At 37.2% G+C, this 13595-nt stretch overlaps 1 long non-coding RNA gene and 1 pseudogene across 3 annotated transcripts; one reads left to right on the forward strand and one right to left on the reverse strand.

Moving 5' to 3' along the window:
* Nucleotides 1-305: 305 nt before the first annotated feature.
* Nucleotides 306-10303, forward strand: LOC106904085 (high choriolytic enzyme 2-like; annotated as a pseudogene).
* Nucleotides 5639-8698, reverse strand: LOC148160172 (uncharacterized). Of its 3 annotated transcripts, XR_015762481.1 has the most exons (7): nucleotides 8226-8697; nucleotides 8024-8117; nucleotides 7742-7937; nucleotides 7630-7643; nucleotides 7358-7534; nucleotides 7061-7217; nucleotides 5639-6967 (listed from the first exon to the last, which is right to left on the reverse strand). It is a non-coding gene; the product is annotated as an uncharacterized LOC148160172 (long non-coding RNA). The 3 variants fall into 3 exon arrangements; XR_015762480.1 differs by having other exon boundaries at nucleotides 7630-7937; XR_015762479.1 differs by having other exon boundaries at nucleotides 7358-7937; nucleotides 8226-8698.
* Nucleotides 10304-13595: the final 3292 nt, after the last annotated feature.

Genomic DNA, 13595 nt, shown 5'->3' on the forward strand with positions numbered 1-13595 from the left:
GCTAAGGCTAGTTAGCATGGCTTCCGATGATGGCAGATGAACGGTTTTCTTTTAATGGTGAGTTCTAATAAGATTGTTTGCAAAAAGCGTATTAGTATTGTTAATTATGTAGAATGTTATGTTAGATTTATAGATTTGAGTAAATATTTAGTTCAAAGTAATACTTTTCAAGTGCTCGTTTCACCTTATTATACCTTTGTGCTATTCCGCGCTGTATAAAGTAAGGAAAGCTTCTCACCTAAAAACAGCATTATCTTAGAGGGTTAGTTCATTATGTTTTAAAGAACGGTTCTGTGCAGTTCCGCATGCAGGAGCTCTCACTAAACAAGCAGGGCTGCATCTACAGAGGAATCGCCATGCACAAGCTCAACCAGCTCTGGGCTTCCAGCACGAGCAGAACAGGAGCGACCGCGATTCCTACGTCAGGATCAACTGGCAGAACATCATCCCCGACACCGCCTACAACTTCAATAAGCACGACACCAACAACCTGAACACTCCCTGTGATTACTCAACACATTCTCACTCCCAACTCGTCACATATTGACGCTTGGGCAGGTACCCTCGGCGTCACATATTGACGCCAAGGGTACCCCCTTGGCGTCAATATGTGACGCGAAGGGTTCTCTCATTGAATGCTGTACCGTTCCCTAAGCGTCCGATACTGACGACTTAGGAACGAATAAGATGACGTGTCTATTCTATTTTTTTTAAAACCTTTATTTACAATTTATGTGCTAGTTTGAACAGGATATTAAGAATATTTACTACAAATTCGGTATTTAAAAATAACTCCGTAAAATATAAAACCGGAGGAGTTTTGTTGTGCTTGTTGTTAGCTTGATTTAAAAGCCTTAAAAAAATAAAAATAAAAAAATAAAAAACTATTTTTGAGTATGATATCAATGATTTACACCAAATAAATTTAAGAAAAATTAAGATGTGTTTTCGTTTGTGATTGCATGCAAACTGTTCTGTAAACCTTTTAATATGTTTGATTGAAATAAAAATAAGGACGGATCCCACAAAAACCCAAGAAGAAGAATAAGCTGACGTCATCATATGCGACACTTACACTCCGGTGAGTAGAAACCTGCATCTGTCAAAATGTTTTTGTACTCTAAAACCAAAAATAACTCCAAAGTGTTACGTTATAAAATTACTGATGGTTTTTTTAGGACTTAATGGCAGTAGGACTGTGATGCGAATGGTTGAAGACACGTTTGTAACATTTCTTTTTGCCGGAAAATATACGGTGGAAGCTAGCTAAATTAGCCTCTTGGAGGCTAATTGTACCTGTACACTGTACCTGTGCTTAATACGTTTAATTAGCCGTGATAAAGTCACATAATAATGTTTATAGTCATGCTTGTTGTTGCCACTTTGTAATATTGGAGGGTTGCTAAAAACATCAGTGCCCCTAGGCTGTGATGATCTTTAAAGTTTTGAACCCTGTCTGAATACACTGATTGCAGCTAGGTCATTTACTTGAATTAAAAATGAACTTGCGTCAGTACAGGCAAATTTATTTTCTCCTGTCTGTTATTTATTGCTGTTGCAAGCCAGATGAAGTGAAGTAAAGAGCTGAAAACCTGATCTTTGAACAGACAGAGACCATAGCTGAGGAGCAGCCTGGGATGCTTACTGAGGAGCATCCAATGATGATACCAGAGAACCAGGAAGATACTGTGATAGTGCTTGATTTAGTTCCTGTTTCTCCTCCTGTTGTCCCATCCTCTCAGTCTTTTCAGAAGAAGAAAAGACCCAGAAGCATCTCTCCAGCTGCCTCTCCTCCCACTCGTCATCTCTCCGTCCCCCCACCCCCGCCCGTAGATCAGCCACATCTGCATTCATGTCACCTGCTGACCATGCCGTCTCCTTAAGTCAGGGTGGCGTAAGTTTTGTTTTCTTTACATTCATCCATTTTCTTACACCCTTGTCCCTATTGTGGTCGGGAGGGTTGCTGGGGTACACCCAGGACAGGTTGCCAGTCTGTCACAGGGCAACACAGAAACAGACAGAACACACAACCATGCACACACACACACACACACACACACACACACACACACACACACACACACACACCTAGGGAGAATTTAGAGAAACCAATTAACCTGACAGTCATGTTTCTGGACTGTGGGAGGAAGCCGGAGAACCCGGAAAGAACCCACCATGCAGAGGGAGAACATGCAAACTCCATGCAGAAAGACCTCGGGCCGAGAATCGAACCCAGAAGAAAACTGAACTTGCGACTTAAGGAGTCCAGCCCTAAAATGTCAAAATTCTCACAGAAACAGTGTAAAGTAGTTAAAGTTAATGTTAAACTAATTTGAGAAAATGTGTAAATCCATGTAAAGAAGAGTAAAGTTTAGAAGAATTATAAAATATGACAGTCACCACACTAGTTTTCAGTTTTCAAGTGTACACGCTTTGACTTCATTTCTTATTTTGTTTTTAAAATAGTTTTTTTCCTTTTCTTGTTATTTAGGTTGGTGGAAATGTAGTACCCAAAATCAATCCCTGGGTGTAGAACTAATGCGGTAAGTCTAAAAGTTTAACTAATCCACCCTGTGACAGTACATCCCCACCCCAGTCAAACATGCCAAGATACACTGAGAGACATTGCCACGTGTGGAGATGAGTAGATGGGGGGAGGGGTGATAAGGGAGGCAGTGGTCTGCAAAAAATAAGCACAGTTGTTTACTTATAAACTTTGTGGCTTTAATTACTGACCTACCAGACTCCTTTTCTGTCTTTATATTTGTCTTTATTTTTTTATGAGGACAAAAACGGGCATTACAACATGAATCAGTAATACTTATAGCACATAAGTCACAACATCTTTGGGTGAAACAAATTCATACAAAAAGTCAGTATTTGCACAGAAACATAGAAATATAGAGATAGAACTCCAAATATCGAAATTAGGCCGTTTATCAGCAAAGGAATGCTGATTTTGATGTTTGGACTTTTTAAAAGTGATTCAACACTTATTTAACACTGTGCCTTTTATAATTAATATAAGCCACACATTTAATCTGAAACTGTCACTTTTTTTCTGTTTTGATTTTTAGACTTTTCTAAGAAACTGAAGCACTACGAGAGATTTTCATTGTTTGTGTAGTGGTAAAAATGACTGCAGTCAGTTTATCATTTAACACTTAATAAGTCAAGATAATATTGTATATTTAGGACAAAACAAGATGTAAGTACTAGCTGGCATTTGGGTGGATGTAGGCATAGAAAATATTTTGGCTACATTACCTCCTTTTAAAGTCAGGTATTCATCTTAGAAAGAGAGATTTGTGAACCTTACAGCACAAAAAATCCACATCCTGATTTTATTGTTGTTCTTTTCTAGCGGAAAAATCTGGGATGATACCTGGGAACCTGCAAGTAAATCCTCTCATGTTGCTGTCCACCAAGTGCCACTTCCTTCAGACAGCGAACAAGTCCTTCCATGATGTTGCCTTTTCTTTTTTGTATTACAAAGTATTAATTTCTTTTCTTTTTTTTTTACTGCAGTTTGACCATTTTACAAAGTTTTCTGTGTAATATTGTTTTCGGCCATTCACTGAAATGAATGTTATGGTTGTAATATATGTAAGCTTATGTTGGGCTGTTTACTGACACATTTTTGTCAAGTTCTGTTAAAGACTAAGTGAGGCTGATTGAGTCACTGCATCAGGCAGGTATTGTGCCTGTATTAAGTCTTGAAATTTAGAACAGAATTGTTTGTAGATTTTGTTCAGTAAATATGACCTAAAGTCTTAAAAACTTTAAACATGGTATTGTACACACTTCTTTTTGAGTGTTTTTAATGTTGATGTGGATGTACAAAGTAAAGTCTATAAAAATACATAACAAAATAAGCACAACTTGATGTCAATATAACTAATTGGAAGTGTTTTTTTAACTCAAAAAGCTATTATTTTAATATTATCTTTTTTGTGTCATGGATTTTGTGAATCAAGACTGTATTTGTAAAATGTTATAATAAAATTGCTTTCAAATGCAGTACATTTATTTTTAAACACAGCAACTTTCAGTGAAGTTATTGATGAAGAGCATGATAAAAATACATTGTAATGTCCAGATCAACTGACTGTATTAGAACAACACATTTTAATAAACCTATGTCACAAATGCCATACAGAGTTTTGAAGAACACACAAAATATAAATTTGCATTTATATATCAGGACAGGTATATCTATATATAGATATATCTATATAGTTATATAAATGCAAATGTATATTTTGTGTGTTTAAAATTGTGTATGGCATTTGTGACAGATAGATAGATAGACTTTTTATAAGCATCCCAGCTCCGCATAGTTGGTTCTAGAAATTATTGTACGGCTGATCGGCGGGAATCTGAAATGGAACGCAGCCATCGTACGGCAGATTGATTAAGAGAAGAAAGGAACACTATCAGCACGTTGTGGGTAATAAGGTTTTCAATAAGATGACAACCGTATTTGTCTGTAGCCAAATAAGATCAAGGTCAACGATACACTCAGAAATGTTACTTCAAAATGTAGTGAAACTGTTCGTTTGATACAGAAAGAGTCATGATGGGATTTATAAAGACTTTTTCCCTGACAAGCTGGCCGTCATTGTAGGCTGGTCAAGTTTGCCCTGTGTGTTGTCTTTAAGGCATGACGCAAGGTTAAACTGTGTAACAGATTCGTTTCCTACACACTTGTAGAACTGTGTGAAGCTATTATGTGTTTTATTCAGTGTGATCAGTATTTACACATAAAAAAAGTTTTATGGAGAAGTATTTTGCATAGCATGTTTACCTGTCTAAGGTTAATTATTTAAGTTAAAGTTTGCAGCTTATTTTGTGTATGCCCAGGAAACCCAGATTGAAGTCCTTCAACATTACAGTTTAGTAAATTAATATTGAATCAGTTTGACTCTACTGTAATTTAAACTACATTAGTATAGTAATCTAAATTATGTTCGATTGACATAGTGCTTTTCTCCTAGAGAAACACTATGTTAAACTGTATAAAAACAATCTAGGGTTAGATTGGGGTTAGGGTTAACCCTAACTCCATCACTAATCTCAAATTGAGTGGTAGAGATGGCTTAATCTTCAAATGTTTTATTAAAGTAATGGTTCAAAGATGCATTTTCTCTAGAATTGAGCTCTGTAGCCCGACTCTAAATCTGTTCTAGTGGAAAAAGAATGATCTGCCTGAGGCCTCTGTGGTTCATTTCATCATTTCATAAGCTTGCAGAGAAAAGGCATAAAGAGAATCTAAGTTAAGTTGTGTCCATCTAATTATTGTAGTTGAAATAGAGGTCTACCCCTTTTGGTTTGTAAATGCATCCAAATACCAAGTTAATGTTAAGATTATTTCACTAAGTTGGGACTCTCTGTTTTAAAAAAGAAGTTAGGTCCAAATCTGAAGCATTTCAACTAAATGACACCGACAGCAAGTTCTACCAAACCTTAGTCGGCTTCCTTTTTCACCTGTCAACTGTTGAACCTAGACATGCATAAATAACGCTAGGTCTACAGGTCCTTCTCAAAAAATTAGCATATTGTGAAAAAGTTCATAATTTTCCATAATGTAATGATAAAAATTAAACTGTCATATATTTTAGATTCATTGCACACCAACTGAAATATTTCAGGTCTTTTATTGTTTTAATACTGATAATTTTGGCATAAAGCTCATGAAAACCCAAAATCCCTGTCTCAAAAAAATAGCATAGTTCATCCGACCAATAAAAGAAATGTGTTTTAATACCAAAAAAGTCATCCTTCAAATAATCGTGTTCAGTTATGCACTCAATACTTGGTCAGGAATCCTTTTGCAGCCTTCAATGCGGCATGGAGGCAATCAGCCTGTGGCACTGCTGAGGTGTTATGGAGGCCCAGGATGCTTCGATAGCGGCCTTAAGCTCATCCAGAGTGTTGGGTCTTGCGTCTCTCAACTTTCTCTTCACAATATCCCACAGATTCTCTCTGGGGTTCAGGTCAGGAGAGTTGGCAGTTGACAAGTACTGAAATTTTATTTAACTTATTTCTTTTTAATAAAGACATTGACAAACTGAACCGCATTCAATTGACCATGGATAAGAAACTGTTCCACCAGTACACACTTTGTGTATTCTTTGGATTAAGAAATAAGTCACAGCTGCACATATTAATAAAAAAAGAAAAGTAGAAGATCCAAAAAGATGTCTTGGTTATGTTAGATACTACAGAATCACTGGGACTGCTTAACGTAGCATTGTAGCCATTTAACTGCTCAACATAAGCACAAGTGTTATTACTCCACTTGTAGTAAAAATATTAAAACTATTAAATTAACTGCAATTTCTCTTATTACCTAGAAAATACACTAGATGTGCAGAAACATAAGTGAAAAAGAAACACTCAATGACATGCATGTGGAAGTAATTACAGCTCTAGTAAACCCTTTTAGAAAATACAAAGGCACAAACAAATTAACTATTTTAAAAAAAGAACCAACAAGATAAAACACTGCCCATTTGGAGACATGAAAGCACAAGAACAAATTGTAAGGTGTCTCTTTGTGACTTATGAGCAAACTATATATATATGACTATTATCAGTCACTACTGAAGTCGTCGTCAAAGGTAACGCTCTGCTCCTGACAAAGTCTGTAGATCGGGGTGTCCAAAGTGGGTCCTGGAGGCCCGGCATCCTACATGTTTTATTCTCTCCCTGGTGGTAGAAACAACCTTTTCAGCTTGTCAATGTTCTTCTTAGGCCATCTAACGAGCCATCATTTGATGCAGGTGTGTTAAACCAGGGAGAGATCTAAAACACGCAGGATGCCGGGCCTCCAGGACCCACTTTGGGCTCCCCTGCTGTAGATAATACTCTGTTGCCTGCAGCTTCATCTGTTGGTGCTGCAGCTCTCTGAGGATGATGCTCTGGAGACCTCTTGGACCTTCGTCAGTTAGGTCACAGGACAAACCTTTAAAGTTGAACATAAATAAAAATCCCAAATTTAGATGCTTTTACTTTTGGTATGATTATGTGTTACTTAAAAACATACTTTTTAATTTACCTCCCGATAACAGGTGGGAAACTCCTTTAGAGTGTCTTCATAGGATGACAGAGATTTCCAACGATGGTCCATCAACAAAGATCCTCTTTTCCTCTTCCAGTCTCTTTACCATCATGATGTCATCGATTGCCCTTGTTCTTGTGTGAAGACTGAGAGTCTGAAATGCATTTATGAAAAGGACAAATCAACTCAGTAAAAGTTTACATTTGTAAGATGAGGTCAACACCTGGAGTATCTAGTCACATTATCTGTCAGGTATGATGACAGTATAAAACATATTAGTGTATGTTTACTTACCACTGTGTGATTGTTGCCATGGCAATGTTGTGTCACCGGACAGGATCTCTTCCAAAGACAGAACTTCTGTGTCTGTATCAGTCTTCAAGTGACCAACATCTTCTAAAGCTACTGCTAAGATGTTTTCTCCTTTCTGATCTTGCAATGAGCCTTGGCACAAGCTTTGTCCATCTGTATCTGCACAAACATACACAAACAACATCAACTGTGTCAAAGATGTTTATGCAGTATGTACCAGCAAGGTTATACAATGCCTGGTCAGTGTTCCTTACCTTACATTCATGGGCTTTGCCATGGAAAATTGAGAGAAATGGCTTCATTTTAAGCAGGTGTTGGAGCTCAGGACAGCTTTTTGTTAGTTTTCAAGATATGGCCAGTACTTACATGTTACATCCATGGAAAAAAAAGTGATTGTCTGTTGGCCAGCCTTTGTTGAAACAACAAAGCTTATGCAAATATCTCATACTATCTCGAAGAGCACTAAGCAGTACTCCATGTCTACACACCGCTAGCTCCAAGCCTCCTCATCCAGTTTGCTGCTGGATCTGTGAGAGATCTCCCTGGCTGCCCACCACAAAATCTAGAATGCATACAATTCAGTCAGGCAAGCTGTTATTACAGGCTAAAAGGTTACTGTTATTATACATTTACAATCTGCAGTCTTACATTTTTGGTTGATTTGTGTATGCAGTTCACAAATGTTCCTACGTTTTCATCCTTGGCAATGAAAAGGTCCTGAAATATAGCCTGTTCCTCCAATCTGAAAAACAAAGCAATAAAATACACTTCATGAGGTGTTACTGTCCAAAGGTAGTGAACATCACTAACATATACAAAGAATTGTTATATTTTACACATTTTACAATACCTTGCTGCATTCTTTAAATGGTAATACTTGCAATTTCCATCCACTGAAACTGAAAGCACATCTGGGGTACAAGCTTGACACTTGAAGGGATCCTTCCTTAACATCTTATCCAACTCATATTATGGCTTCCCGCTCAAAAATCATTTCAGGAAGCTGTCAGCCGAGATCTTAACTGTGATTTAAAATGAGAGATAAAAAAGAAAACATAAAATAGGACATAGGTGTCCAAATACCAGGCATCAAGAATAGGTTAGGTGTCTTTCAAGTTTTAGGTGTTTCTCTGGCACAAAATGCCTCACTCAATTAATTTTGATGTTACCAGGACTTCATATGATCTGAATGCAGAATGAATGAGGTGGCACCTCAGCCATTTGATTCAAGTGTGTTTAACCAGTTACACCAAAATGTTGAATAGCATAACCACTCAAGAATAGAGTCAGACGGCCCTTCTGGGATATGTACGTCAAAGTACTCACACAGCCAAAGTTGACAGTTATTTAAGATCTACGGGCAGGGTGAGGGGGGTTGGGGGGGGGACGGAGAGATGACGGAGTGGGAGGAGAGGCAGTTGGAGAGATGCTTCTGGGTCTTTTCTTCTTCTGAAAAGACTGAGAGGATGGGACAACAGGATGAGAAACAGGAACTAAATCAAGCACTATCACAGTCTCTTCCTGGTTCTCTGGTATCATCATTGGATGCTCCTCAGTAAGCATCCCAGGCTGCTCCTCAGCTATGGTCTCTGTCTGTTCAAAGATCAGGTTCTCAGCTCTTTACTTCACTTCATCTGGCTTGCAACAGCAATAAATAACAGACAGGAGAAAATAAATTTGCCTGTACTGACGCAAGTTCATTTTTAATTCAAGTAAATGACCTAGCTGCAATCAGTGTATTCAGACAGGGTTCAAAACTTTAAAGATCATCACAGCCTAGGGGCACTGATGTTTTTAGCAACCCTCCAATATTACAAAGTGGCAACAACAAGCATGACTATAAACATTATTATGTGACTTTATCACGGCTAATTAAACGTATTAAGCACAGGTACAGTGTACAGGTACAATTAGCCTCCAAGAGGCTAATTTAGCTAGCTTCCACCGTATATTTTCCGGCAAAAAGAAATGTTACAAACGTGTCTTCAACCATTCGCATCACAGTCCTACTGCCATTAAGTCCTAAAACTACCGTCAGTAATTTTATAACGTAACACTTTGGAGTTATTTTTGGTTTTAGAGTACAAAAACATTTTGACAGATGCAGGTTTCTACTCACCGGAGTGTAAGTGTCGCATATGATGACGTCAGCTTATTCTTCTTCTTGGGTTTTTGTGGGATCCGTCCTTATTTTTATTTCAATCAAACATATTAAAAGGTTTACAGAACAGTTTGCATGCAATCACAAACGAAAACACATCTTAATTTTTCTTAAATTTATTTGGTGTAAATCATTGATATCATACTCAAAAATAGTTTTTTATTTTTTTATTTTTATTTTTTTAAGGCTTTTAAATCAAGCTAACAACAAGCACAACAAAACTCCTCCGGTTTTATATTTTACGGAGTTATTTTTAAATACCGAATTTGTAGTAAATATTCTTAATATCCTGTTCAAACTAGCACATAAATTGTAAATAAAGGTTTTAAAAAAAATAGAATAGACACGTCATCTTATTCGTTCCTAAGTCGTCAGTATCGGACGCTTAGGGAACGGTACAGCATTCAATGAGAGAACCCTTCGCGTCACATATTGACGCCAAGGGGGTACCCTTGGCGTCAATATGTGACGCCGAGGGTACCTGCCCAAGCGTCAATATGTGACGAGTTGGGAGTGAGAATGTGTTGGATTACTCCTCCATCATGCACTACGGGAAGAGACGCCTTCGCCATCGCTTATGGACTGGAGACCATCAGTCCCATCTCCAACGCCAGAGTCCAGATCGGGTAGAGGTAGGGGCTGCCCTGCTGGGACATCTCAAGGATCAATATGCTGTACAACTGCTAATAAGATGAATGAAAATGCTCTAAAAATATTTCAGAAGTTTAGACAAATCAATGATTTCCTGGAGTAAAGGAAATGTAAAATTACTTATTAGGGTTTTGTGTTTTTTGTTTGGTACCAGAAGTATATAACATCTCCCGAACTGATATTAGGTTGGGTGTCAAATTGTATCCTCCAAAAAATAATGAGCATCAGCAAGATCTACCTTTGATTTTGGTGACAGATTGGTGGTGTGGTACCACTGCCATTGAGATTAACCACAGCTGATCTCACGAGCCAGGCCTGAATAGAATTGACATGAAGATTCTGCCTAAATACGCAAAGCAGGCGAACAGCTCTCAAAAAGAAACACTTTATGTACCAAAGGAAATTCAAGATCAGATTAAAAAAAATTATACTAGTATAGATTAGATTGCACACCAGTTCTTAAGAAGTTGTTTGACACCAGTGAGTGTATATATATTTCTTTATTTTAAAAGTTTTTTTTTTGTGACTGAGGTGAAAGGAAAACAGATTTGTTTTTGTGTGTGTGTGTGTGTGTGTTTTTTTTATTAATCATCTTTCTTACAATATGCAGTTTGATCCCATTTTTGAGAAATTTTAAAAGGACAATATACTGTTTTTTCCCCCAAAGCATTTTCCGTATGACCCCGTTAAGAATCATGTGGAGTAGCATTAAAGAAAAGGACAGTTCTGATAATTACAAATCAGAAACTTCCAAAAACATAAAATTAATCCAATGTTAATTAAATGGTTAAAAAAAACAGACCAGTAACATGGGATTCACATTACTGAAAATGATTTTTTTTTTTTTAAACAGAACGATTTCCATTCAAGAGGACTAATGTCAGTTGTTACGTCTATATATAAAAGCCCAGAAGGACCCAGAAATGCTCCTTATAAGTGTGTGTTTGTTTTGTTTGAATAAAGCGATGGAACATTTCTGTTTGTAGCTCCTCAGTGAAACAGGTGTTCAGATCCTAAAGCCCAGCAGGGGTGTGAAAATGAGGGTAGGGGGATGGTGGTGTTTTCATCTCCTGCTATAACATATCTGCTCTATAGATACCAGACTGGGTGCTATTATCTTTGAATGGTTGAAGGCTCTACTTAATGAAGCTTTTTGTGTTTTTGTCCTCTCTCCATCTACTTCTGCTACATCATGGAAACGTCTCCTGCACACTCTGCCATGCCCTTCATTAAACAAGAGGGAGATATTTCTAACTCTGGACTCTATTTGCCTACACAAGAAAGAGTAGCAATTACCAGTATTGCTTTTGTAAGAGATCTATAGAAGATAATATATAATACTGTGCTTCAATTCAATTTGTCATAGCATATTACATATTTTCATATTTTAGAAAAGACAGACAGACTGAGGGTCTCACACACCCTTAATGTCAGTAGCAGCCAGCGAAGCAAACTGGCTTTTACTTTAAAAAATGAAACTATAATTTGAAAGCTGCTTATTCCTTTAACGCTGCTTATTTGTGTCTGATATTAACAAAATCCTTGATGACCTGAAGCATGTAAAGGTGACAAAAAAGCAAAAACACACAAGAAAGCAGTAATGGTTCAAATGCTTTCATATCACTACACATCCTGATGTTTGAGGGTTTGTGTCAGCAGATGGCAGCAAAACCTTTTCAAACAATTATCCTCATCCCCCTCTCAGAATCCAAAATTGTTGTCACTCTGATTTGTGCATTTATTATTTTTTTTAGCACTTTTTAGGCAGTTGGTACCTCATGAAATGCTATAAAATAATTCCTCTATAAATTTTAAGCTGTTTTTCTCCTTAGGATTTATTTTCTTTATTATTATCATTTAGCATTTGGACTGTTTGTAGAAGCAATAGAGACCCAAAATGGATGTGCAAAAATGAGCAAAATGTGAATTTTCCATAATAGGTCCTTCATAACCTCTCACCTAAGCTATTAAGCTTGTTCTAATGGTGTAACTGTGTAACAAATCAAATATCCCACTCTGGTATCAATTTGTGCTCTTCAAAGATTCCAAACATATTTTAATGTTGTGATTCTCCATAAATTCACAGAGGGATGAGAGTGAACGTTAAACTAATGTTATTCACTGGCAGTTGCTACTGGAGCTAACCAGGCTATAGGATGGTGCTCACTGTGGCATCACAGCAAGAAGGTTACTGGTTGAAACTCCAGGAGTCACACTCACCCAGTACATCTGGAGCGTTGATCAGCTGTGATGGACGCATGGTCTTCCCAACTTGCAACAGCTGGGGCGGACTCCTGCGTTCAGAGTTCAAATCCTAGACAAGCCCCCACTTTGTTATGACTTGGCTCTGGGACCATGACAAATAAAGGAAATCAATGCATGGGATAACTCAAAATTAGATTTATATGACCGAAATCAATAGAGAAGACAGGGCAAGGATGTGAAATTCTTTGGGAGACACTGGCCAGCTGCCTCCAGTTCTGATCAGCACCAATTAGAAGCACAAAGCTTTATTTATTTGAGGATGCTGAGTTTCTGCCTGCATCACTGAAAGTAAAGTTAATATTTCAAAGGGATCAGCTTGCGCTGCATGTGATAGCCTACTTGGGGAAAGAAAGTGGTGTATTTTGTGCAAGAATGAAAAAAATAATGCAAACAAGTGTCTTCCAGATAAGCACACCATAGATAATATGTATTGTTTGTCGCCAAGTCCTGAGTTAGTTTTCATTGTATTCAGTTTATCCGAACCTGATCCCTTTTCACATATTTAGACACAACCAAGCATGGTCTTCCCAACTTGTAACCCCTCAAATGTTTAAAAAACATTTGAGGGTTTTTTTAAATTTCAGATTATTACTTGCTTTAAATATTTTCACATTATTCCTGTCATTTTTGTTCATGGGAATGTGAAGATCAAGTCTTTTCTGTTTAGTGTAATTGTTATATTCAGTGCTTATTTCGCAGATTCTTATTTGCAAACAATTCTGAAAATTACATTTCCTTTGACATCAGAGTTATGCACTAGTTAGATTTGTATTACCACATCAAACCCCAACATGATATAATTAAAATATGCAGTTGTGATGTTTCAAACTGTAAAAAATAAAAATCAGCACATGTACTTCTGGTTGAAAAAACAAAAATGAATAAATAAGCATTAGCTCAATACACTAAATAGACACCAAAACATTCTCTCCATGAAATACTAACTCTTCTGCCCTAATTCCAATGATATGGATAAGTCAGTCGGAGACAGTTTTTTTTCAGTCTGACCTAGTTTCTTTTGAAATTTCATCGGTCATTTTAACCCCCGAATAAGCTTAACGGCAACAAAAAGAAAACAGTGAAGAGAGAAAAACAATGCAAGCAGATATTGCAAGAGGAAGCACACAAGAGGAAAGAACCAGA

Source organism: Poecilia mexicana, unplaced genomic scaffold (assembly GCF_051168715.1).
Source record: "Poecilia mexicana isolate PSO_F unplaced genomic scaffold, ASM5116871v1 scaffold_3, whole genome shotgun sequence".
Classification (NCBI taxonomy): Eukaryota; Metazoa; Chordata; class Actinopteri; order Cyprinodontiformes; family Poeciliidae; genus Poecilia; species Poecilia mexicana.